A 10026-nucleotide genomic window follows, 5' to 3' on the forward strand; every position below is an offset into this window, starting at 1 on the left:
CCAACAGAAAACTAAAGGCAACGGACATGGCTTAACACAGGCTTTGACCACGATCTATCGGGTTCGATTTAACCAACAAAAAACTAAACAAGCTTGCTTGAGCAAGAATGAACCGTCGTGAAATTCTCTACAATAAGACTTTGAGACTTCTTCAATGAAAATGCATGAAATGTGAGTTTGACGCATGATGATAACTGGAAAATTTTTCTTGGATTCCAAAATAAATGAAATCACTTGCTTTTATAAAAACTTGGGATTGTTCAGATAGCCCGATCACCCATTTCGCTTTCCTTCAAAAATCTTTTTAACTGGATTGAAAGTACCCAGAACAAATGGGATGACAACTTTGCCCCTGATAACTTTGTAATGTCATATTTGCCCTAATGTTTCAGAGAACAAATGCCCCTATTTTTAGGCTTCCTGTGCCCTTATGTTTGATTTCGAGTAACACATAGCCTTGGAGACGTGAATATAAAAGCTACCGCCCTTCGTATATAGAAAGAGACGAATGGAGACCAGACTTTATAAATGAAATTTCCAATTTTGACAAGGGATACTGATTACGCTTGTTTACATGCGTAAAAAGAAGGTTTTAGATGCTGTTTTTACAATGTTTCAGCTTTGTTTCGGATTTTTCTCGATCGTTTGAGTTCCAATTCATGCAAAATTCATATATTATGGTTTGTGGTTGGCTTATATTGTATTTATGACATTTTAGGACCATTTGGGAGTGCAAATTAATCAAAAGAAGCAAAAAGACGAAAAAAGCATCATGGGAGGCGCCAGGCGCCTGGGAAGCCTGCAGAAAAACTGGTTTTCTTCCAACTTTGCCCTAATGAAACGCATCTTCCAATGCGTTTTGGTGGTTCCAACCGATGCATACGTGTAGAAGAAGTGTTCCACTATCAGTTTGAGCACGATTTGGTCAGTCAAAAGAGTTGGAAATGGGTGATTCACCATCGTTTTAGGACCTACCTAACCAATTCTGCACAGCTATAAATTCCAGCAACTTCTCCACCACCAAATTCATCAAGCCTTGCTTCCTTCTCTTGATCATTTTTAGTGTTTCTTTGTTGCTTTCTAAGTACTTTTGAGTTGCTTTCATTAGTTGCTTTTGGTTTTTAAATCCCGAGCACTTTACATTCCTTTATTGAGCTTTGTTTTGTTTCCATTTGTACTTAGTGATTTTCTACTTATTCAAATCTATAAAAATCTAGCACTTTGCTTATCTTCCCTTTGCCTTTACTTTATTTTTAGTTAAGAGAGTTGTGTTTTTGGAGGAAAGAGCACGTGACACTCTCCCTTGCTTGAAAGAGAAGGGCGAAGCTCTCAATCCCGATAAAAACTCTCCGTTAGTTAACTTTTGTTTTTCACACATGCATTCCACATTCAACCGTTTTACTTGCTGTATTTTCTTCAATATGTCTTTCTAAATTTCCGTCTCTAGCCTGGTTATGGATAGTTAGCCTTTTATGTCTAAAAAGGGTTGCTAAGAAGAAGTGTTTTTGCTTTCCATTCATTGCTCAACATGTTTTCCCAAAAAGTTAGGATTTAGAGAAGGCCACTGTAAGTCTTAACAAGTCAATACTGAAAAGGTTGCTTATTTGCATTGTTGAGTGGTTAAACCGAGGAGAGGAGCGCCTTAGACATAAGGGTTCCGCTTAAGTAGCCTAGACATAGGACCTTAACCCGAGGTTGCGACTATTTCCATCCTAAAACTAAGATATATCTCATAATAGACATATTAGGGAATGTCTTAGGACTTTGAACTTGCTTAGACATAAGTCAAGTGAGAAGCGTAGTCGTTGGTTTCTAAAGTAAAATGCATATTGTCCTTAGCATGTCCTTGATTCTTTGTTGGCTAACTTGAAGTAGTTCGGGCTAGGTTTTATCATTCTAAGTCCAAATCCCAAATCCAAACCATTATTTGTGACCACTTCCCATTTTACAAGAATCACTCATTCCAACATTCACTATTCTTTAAAACTTTAGAGTTTGGAAATTGTTTAGAAGTCCTTGAGGATCGATACTTGGATACTCCATCCATTTTATATTACTCTGACAGGTGTGCGCTTGCATCTATATAATTGTTACCACGCTTAGCGCGTGCGTTCAGCATAAACGCCCAGTCAAGTTTTTGGCGCCGTTGCCGGGGACTTTAGTTTTAAAATTATTTTAAAATTCTTTTAGTTTTTATTTTTTTTTGTGAATTGTTGTTGGGTGTAATTTCCATCCACCGTTTTTGTTCTATATTTTTGGTCGTTTATCTCACAAGGGTAAGTTAAAGTGCATGAGCACAAGATCTTTTCTTCTACCCCTTGACCCTGAGATTGAGCGGACCCTTCGAAAAACTCGAAAGGAGCAAAGACTTCGAAAACAACTAGAAAAGCAAAAGAGAGAGAAGGTGAAATCAGTCCTGAAAGTGAGGTAGAGAGTACAAGCACATCAATGGCAGATATTCCACCTCGTGATCCGGTTGATCCACCTGCTGTTAACGGTAATATGAGGGATCATGCAAGAAATGATGAATTCAACCATATCCAGATGGCGGACAACAGAGACGTGGCAATGTGAGAATATGCCACCACGGCTTTTCAGAACTTTGATTCAGGGATAGTCAACCCTATTCCAGCCCACGCAAACTTTGAGCTTAAACCAATGATGTTCCAAATGTTGCAGACAATTGGACATTTTGGAGGCAGGAACATGAGGATCCACATGATCATCTGAAATCATTCATTCAAATTGCAAATGCATTTCGATTACCTGGTATAACAGACGATGCTCTGAGACTAACACTTTTTCCATTTTCTTTGAAGGACCAAGCTAGAGCATGGCTCAATGCATTTCCACCGGGATCCATCACCACATGGGGGTCGTTAGTGGAGAAGTTCTTAACAAAATTCTTCCCACCTACTCGCCACGCTGATATCAGAGAGGAGATCATCTCCTTTAGACAGTATGATCGTGAACCTGTTCACGAGGCGTGGGAGAGATTTCAAGAACTAATCAGGAAATGTCCGAACCATGGCTTGCCGGCATGCATCCAGATAGAACATTTCTTTAGAGGCTTAGATCATCCTACTAAGATGATGCTAAACAATGCTGCCAACGGAGCCTTTACAAAGAAGACATTCAACGAGATAGTTGACATCCTAAATGACTTAGCTTCACATAACGAACTATGGTGTTCGCAAAGATCTAGGGCAGCACCAAAGAAGCAAGATCCAACTGGAGTTTTGGCTCTGGACATTGCGACCTCGATGCAAAAAGAGATGGTTACAATGAACCAGAGGCTGAAAGAGATGGCATTGGGAATAAAAAATCCATTAGCCACGCCGATACAACCTGTGCAGTCGGATTATTGCACTCCTGCCCCTGTTTGCCAAGTCAACGATCTCATTTGTTCATTTTGCAGTGAAAACCATATTTATGATAATTGTCCACATAACCCTGCTTCTGTTTTTTATGTAGGACATGGGAACAATAGGAACTTTAACCCATATTCGAACACCTACAACCCAGGTTGGAGGCACCACCCTCATTTCTCATGGGGAGGACAAGGAGGTTCGAGCGGTTTTAATCAAGGGCAGAGCCAACAGAACAAGCAGCCCTATGTTCCACCTACACAGCAATACATCCCACCACCGCAACAGCAGTACAATCAGAGAACACAGACTCCACCAGTTCAAAATAACAACTCAAATCTTGAGAATATCATGAAGGAGTACATGGCCCGAACCGACGCAGTGATACAATCCCAAGCGGCATCAATGAGGAATTTCGAGACCCAATTGGGACAGCTCGCCAATGAATTGAAGAATAGACCACAAGGTTCTTTTCCATGCCATACTGAATTACCAAAACGAGAAGGGAAAGAACAGTGCAAAGCTGTCACCCTCAGGAGTGGACTGGCATATGATGGACCAACAATGCCAACAACAGATGTACAGATTCCGTCCACTGAACCAATTGTAAAGATACCAGAAAATCCAACAACACCAGAAAAAGAGAATATTAGAAAAGGTAATAAGGACACCCCGAGTGTTCCTCCACAGGTACAGCCTTCTTTTACCCCTACTCCCCCGTTTCCACAAAGATTAGTTAAGAAAAATAATGATTCCCAGTTTAGAAAATTTTTAGATATTTTAAAACAACTGCATATAAATATACCATTAGTAGATGCTCTATAACAGATGCCAAATTATGCTAAGTTTTTGAAAGATATAGTTTCTAGGAAGAAAAAATAGGAGAGCATGAACTGGTAGCCATGACAAATGTAGTAGTGAAGCTGTAGGCAGCCCGCTACCCATGAAATGTAATGATCCTGGCAGTTTTACCATTCCATGTTCCATAGGAGGAAAAACTTAGGTAGGGCATTATGTGATCTAGGCGCTAGCATTAATCTTATGCCATTATCAGTTTTCAAATCTTTAGGCATAGGAGAAGCTAGACCTACTACGGTTACCCTCCAACTAGCAGATAGATCTATCATAAGACCTGAGGGAAAGATAGAAGATGTTTTAGTCCAGGTGGACAAATTCATTTTCCCTGCAGACTTTATCATTCTAGATTGCGAGGCAGACTTAGACGTTCCCATTATTTTGGGAAGACCATTTCTAGCCACTGGGGATACAGTTTTTAATGTGAGGAAGGGAGAAATTACAATGAGGGTAAATAATGAAGAAGTTAAATTTAACGTTCTAGACGCCATGAAATTACCAGGAGACTTTGAAGAGTGCTCTGCTATAAATAGCTTGAATCCTGTTATGTTTGATGAGTTTTATGACTTATTAGTTACAGAGATTGAAGAAGAGCTTGATAAGATAGCAGAAGGACCAGAAGATATGGCTAATCCTATTGAAAAAATACAAAAAGAAGAATGCAAGTCGTTACTTCCGTCCATAGTGGAACCACCCACGTTGGAGCAGAAGCCATTGCCGTCGCATTTGAAATATGCGTATCTAGGGGATAACGACACTTTACCAGTTATTATAGCTTCCAATTTATCACCTACTAATGAATATTCTTTATTGCAGATTTTGGAGAAGCACAAAAAGGCCATTGGATGGACGATAGCAGATATCCGAGGGATAAGCCCAGCCTTTTGCATGCACAAAATTCTATTGGAAGAAGATGCTAAGAATTCTATTGAGAGTCAAAGGCGGTTGAACCTGAAGATGAAAGAGGTTGTAAGGAAAGAAATTCTTAAATGGCTTGACGCCGGTGTTATATACCCAATATCCGACAGCAGCTGGGTAAGCCCAATATAGTGTGTACCAAAGAAAGGGGGTATAACCGTGGTGGCCAACGAGGAGAATGAGCTCATCTCGACCCGAACTGTGAGCGGGTGGAGAGTTTGCATTGACTATCGCAAACTCAACAAGGTAACAAAGAAAGACCATTTTCCTCTCCCGTTTATTGACCAGATGCTCGACCGTCTGGCAGGTAAGGATTTCTATTGTTTTTTAGATGGATATTCGGGTTATAATCAAATTACTATTGCTCCAGAAGACCAAGAGAAGACAACATTTACGTGTCCGTATGGTACGTTCGCTTTTAGGCGAATGCCCTTTGGACTATGCAATGCACCAGCGACTTTTCAGAGGTGTATGATGGCCATCTTCTCTGACATGGTAGAAAATATTCTAGAAGTTTTTATGGATGACTTTTCTGTTTTTGGAAATTCTTTCGACGCTTGTTTAGTTAATTTGGAGAGAGTATTGGAGAGATGTGAACAAACAAACCTAGTCCTAAATTGGGAGAAGTGTCATTTCATGGTACAAGAGGGTATTGTTTTGGGTCACAAAATTTCCAAGCAAGGAATAGAGGTAGACCACGCTAAGATAGACATCATTTCAAAGCTACCTCCTCCTACAAATGTCAAAGGGATTAGAAGTTTTTTAGGGCATGGGGGATTTTACCGCCGCTTTATAAAAGACTTTGCTAAAATTTTTAAACCCTTGTGTCAATTGTTAGAACATGATAGACCATTTGTTTTTGATGATGACTATTTAAAATCATTTGAAATGTTGAAAGTTGCTCTAAGTTCAGCCCCTATAATTATCGAACCTAATTGGGATTTACCTTTTGAGCTCATGTGTGATGCTAGTGATTATGCAATTGGAGCTATGTTAGGACAACGTAAAAACAAGATCTTGCATCCTGTGTATTATGCTAGTAAGACTCTGACCGGTGCACAACTCAATTACACTACTACTGAAAAGGAACTGTTAGCAGTTGTGTTCGCCTTTGATAAGTTTAGGTCTTACTTGATAGGCACAAAAGTCATTGTTTTTACTGACCATTCTGCTTTAAAATATTTATTTGCTAAAAAAGATGCTAAACCACGTTTGATACGGTGAATTTTGTTACTTCAAGAGTTTGATATTGAAGTTAGGGACAGGAAGGGTACTGAAAACCAAGTTGCTGATCACCTGTCTAGATTGGAATCCCCACTCTGTGATGATGGAACTGTTATACGTGAACAGTTTATTGACGAGCAACTCTTGCGAGTTGATTCAGTTCCGTGGTATGCCGATATAGCAAATTATTTGGTAAGTCGAATAGTTCCTTATGAGTTCAACAAGCAACAGGTAAAGAAATTTCTAAATGAAGTTCGATGTTATCGTTGGGATGAGCCTTTTCTATATAAGCTAGGACCTGACAATATCTTACGCAGGTGTGTCGCAGAAGAAGAGCACGAGGCGATATTAGACGCTTGTCATATGTCTCCATATGGAGGACATTTTGCAGGACACAAAACTGCAGCCAAAGTTTTGCAAAGTGGGTTCTTTTGGCCCACTCTGTTCAAAGATGCACATAAGTTTGCCCAGGTTTGTGACAAATGCCAACGGACAGGTAATATATCTAAACGCCACGAAATGCCTCAAACCCCGATCCTGGAGATTGAAATATTTGATGTGTGGGGTATAGATTTTATGGGTCCATTTCCATCTTCTAATGGTAAGCTTTATATATTGTTAGCAGTAGATTATGTTTCGAAATGGATAGAAGCCATTGCAACTGCTACCAATGATTCCAAAGTTGTCATTCGTTTTCTGCAAAAGCACATTTTTACGCGTTATGGAACCCCGCGTTGTCTGATAAGCGATGGGGGGGCTCATTTTGTGAATAGGTCTATGCAAAAGTTGCTGACTAAATACAATATGCGTCATAGGGTTGCAACAGCATATCATCCTCAGTCGAATGGGTTAGCCGAAATATCTAATAGGGAGATAAAAAACATTTTATAAAAAACTGTAAATCTTAACCGTAGGGATTGGTCTTTTAAGCTTGATGATTCACTTTGGGCATATAGGACAGCATTTAAGACTCCCCTCGGCATGTCCCCCTATAGGCTAGTTTTTGGAAAAGCATGTCATTTGCCTCTTGAGCTAGAATATAAAGCATTTTGGGCTACTAAGAAATTAAATTTTGATTTGTTGGCTGCAGGTGAAGCGAAGAAGTTACAATTGTTGGAATTAGAAGAACACAGGCACTTTTCTTATGAGAATGCTAAGTTGTTTAAGGAAAAAACTAAACAGTGGCATGATAGGCGTCTTCGGCCGAACAGTCTTCAAGAAGGTGATCTGGTTCTGTTATTCAACTCTAGGTTGAAACTTTTCCCTGGAAAACTTAAGTCTAGATGGTCTGGTCCCTTTCAAATTTTTAAAGTCTACCCATATGGGGCAGTGGATCTAGTTGACTCTAAGGGAAATATTTTTAAAGTAAATGGGCAGAGACTTAAGCCGTATTTTGGAGAACCAGTGGATAGAGGAAAAACCTCTATTCAACTTTCAGGTCAATAAATTTTTGCGAAAAATGTTTTTTTTCCTTCTTATCCGTTTTTGAAAGAACAAAAGTAAAGGAAGGAAATCTTTGTATCTTGTATTTTCTCTTTGTTTCATTATAAAGTTTTTTTTTCTTATTAAGAGAATGTTTTTGAAAACGTTGAAAAAGAAATAAAAAAAAGAAAAAAAAACGTTGAAAAGAATTACGTAGGCGCCTGGCACCTGCCCTTTGCGAAAAATACAAATCACGCGGGCGCCTGGCGCCTGCCCTGTTTTTCCAGCATTTCGAAAACTCTCAGGTTCGAGAAGTCGTGCAACATATCTACAAATTAAGGGCTTCATTGGATTTTGCGGTTTTACCTTCATGGCCTCCAGCGCTAGCTGCTATCCTTGGTCATCCATCTCCCAGTACTGACACTGATCCTAGTCCACAACCTCCGACTTCATGAAGGGGAGGTTCCTTCTTTGCTATTTTTTGTGTTTTATTCTTTTGGTTAATGACGTAGTTGCATATTCTAGCATTACTACGCATGTTTTTTTTTGTATTGATTATGTTTCGAGCTCAGTTGAAGCATGAATAAGTTAGTATCGTTTATCTTCTAATCACTTAAAGTATGCCTTCACTTAACCTTAGTTTAGCTTTTCACATGCCTATTTTGAAGCATCTGTGCTGTGCATGTGATTTCATGTCGATGATGATTATAAGAGATTGTTGAGTTTTCTGTTCTATGCCTGACTAAGCTTTGAGCTATTTCCTTTGTTTATGTGATAAACTCATTTTCTTTTATGTCTTTTTGATCTTTACAGACTTTAAGCTTTTTCTTTGCCCCTATATAGGAAGTCCTTGTCTTTTTTACTGTTAAGCCTTTTTCATCCGATGCAAAAGTCTTTTCCCAGTGAGGACACTGTCTCTCTTAAGTTTGGGGGGGACAGTCGTTGTGTCAGTCGTTGTTTCAGAAAGATAAGGTGTTATTTATATTTAAAAAATCATGCTATTTTCTTTTGAAAAAGAGTCAGTTGGAAAGAAAGAAAATGTTGAAAAAGCACTTTGCTTATAAAAAAAAAAAAAAAAAAAAACGAAAGAAGAAAGAAAAAAAAGTTGCAAAAGAGTAAAAAGAGTCTTGTTGAGAGAAAATAAGAGTGGGGAAAAGACTTGTGTTAGAAAGAAAAGAGCGGTAAAAACAATGAGAGTTAAAGAAAATGTATTTATGATTCCCGAGTCCTACTGTAGACACCCATTTAGTTTTAGGTTGGGTGTTGAGTTTGAAAATAGCAGTAAAGATGGTGATAAGTGACTTCGTGTTTCTCATTGTCGTCGTTTTATGACCTAGCTGTTAGTTCAGAGTCTTTCTACGAGTAGCTGTGGTTGAAAACGATGTTAGTGTGTGAAAACCTCAGGGGCTAGTAGCCGGTCTTTCAGATGTAAAAGTCTTAGTGTAAAAAGGGAGTGTGAAGATTCCTTAGGGGTATTTGAAAACGTTTTTTGTTTTTGAAAGGAAAAAGGATTTTGAAAGAGAAAGTTTTTATCATTTCAAACTTGGTTTATAGTGACTAAGTTTACAAAGGCAATAGAATGGTAGGCTCTGACATCTTTTCCTTGAGACAATTTATGATTGAACATCTCGGTTGCTTTTGCTTTTCCTTGTCCATGTGTTAGAAAGCTGATTAAAGTTGCTAAGTTTTGCTTGAGGACAAGCAAAAAGTTAAGTTTGGGGGTGTGATTACGCTTGTTTACATGCGTAAAAAGAAGGTTTTAAATGCTGTTTTTACAATGTTTCAGCTTTGTTTCGGATTTTTCTCGATCGTTTGAGTTCCAATTCATGCAAAATTCATATATTATGGTTTGTGGTTGGCTTATATTGTATTTATGACATTTTAGGATCATTTGGGAGTGCAAATTAATCAAAAGAAGCAAAAAGACGAAAAAAGCATCATGGGAGGCGCCAGGCGCCTGGGAAGCCTGCAGAAAAACTGGTTTTCTTCCAACTTTGCCCTTAATGAAACGCGTCTTCCAATGCGTTTTGGTGGTTCCAACCGATGCATACGTGTAGAAGAAGTGTTCCACTATCAGTTTGAGCACGATTTGGTCAGTCAAAAGAGTTGGAAATGGGTGATTCACCATCGTTTTAGGACCTACCTAACCAATTCTGCACAGCTATAAATTCCAGCAACTTCTCCACCAAATTCATCAAGCCTTGCTTCCTTCTCTTGATCATTTTTAGTGTTTCTTTGT

General features: G+C 38.8%; 1 non-coding gene across 1 annotated transcript; it reads right to left on the minus strand.

The window, feature by feature from the left end:
• Positions 1-2927: 2927 nt before the first annotated feature.
• On the minus strand, positions 2928-3034 carry LOC148208564 (small nucleolar RNA R71). Its single transcript, XR_015788582.1, has one exon. It is a non-coding gene; the product is annotated as a small nucleolar RNA R71 (small nucleolar RNA).
• Between the last annotated feature and the right edge of the window lie 6992 nt (positions 3035-10026).

Source organism: Momordica charantia (genome assembly GCF_013281855.1).
Source record: "Momordica charantia cultivar OHB3-1 chromosome 10 unlocalized genomic scaffold, Mcharantia_2.0 BLBB01000010.1, whole genome shotgun sequence".
Lineage (NCBI taxonomy): Eukaryota > Viridiplantae > Streptophyta > Magnoliopsida > Cucurbitales > Cucurbitaceae > Momordica > Momordica charantia.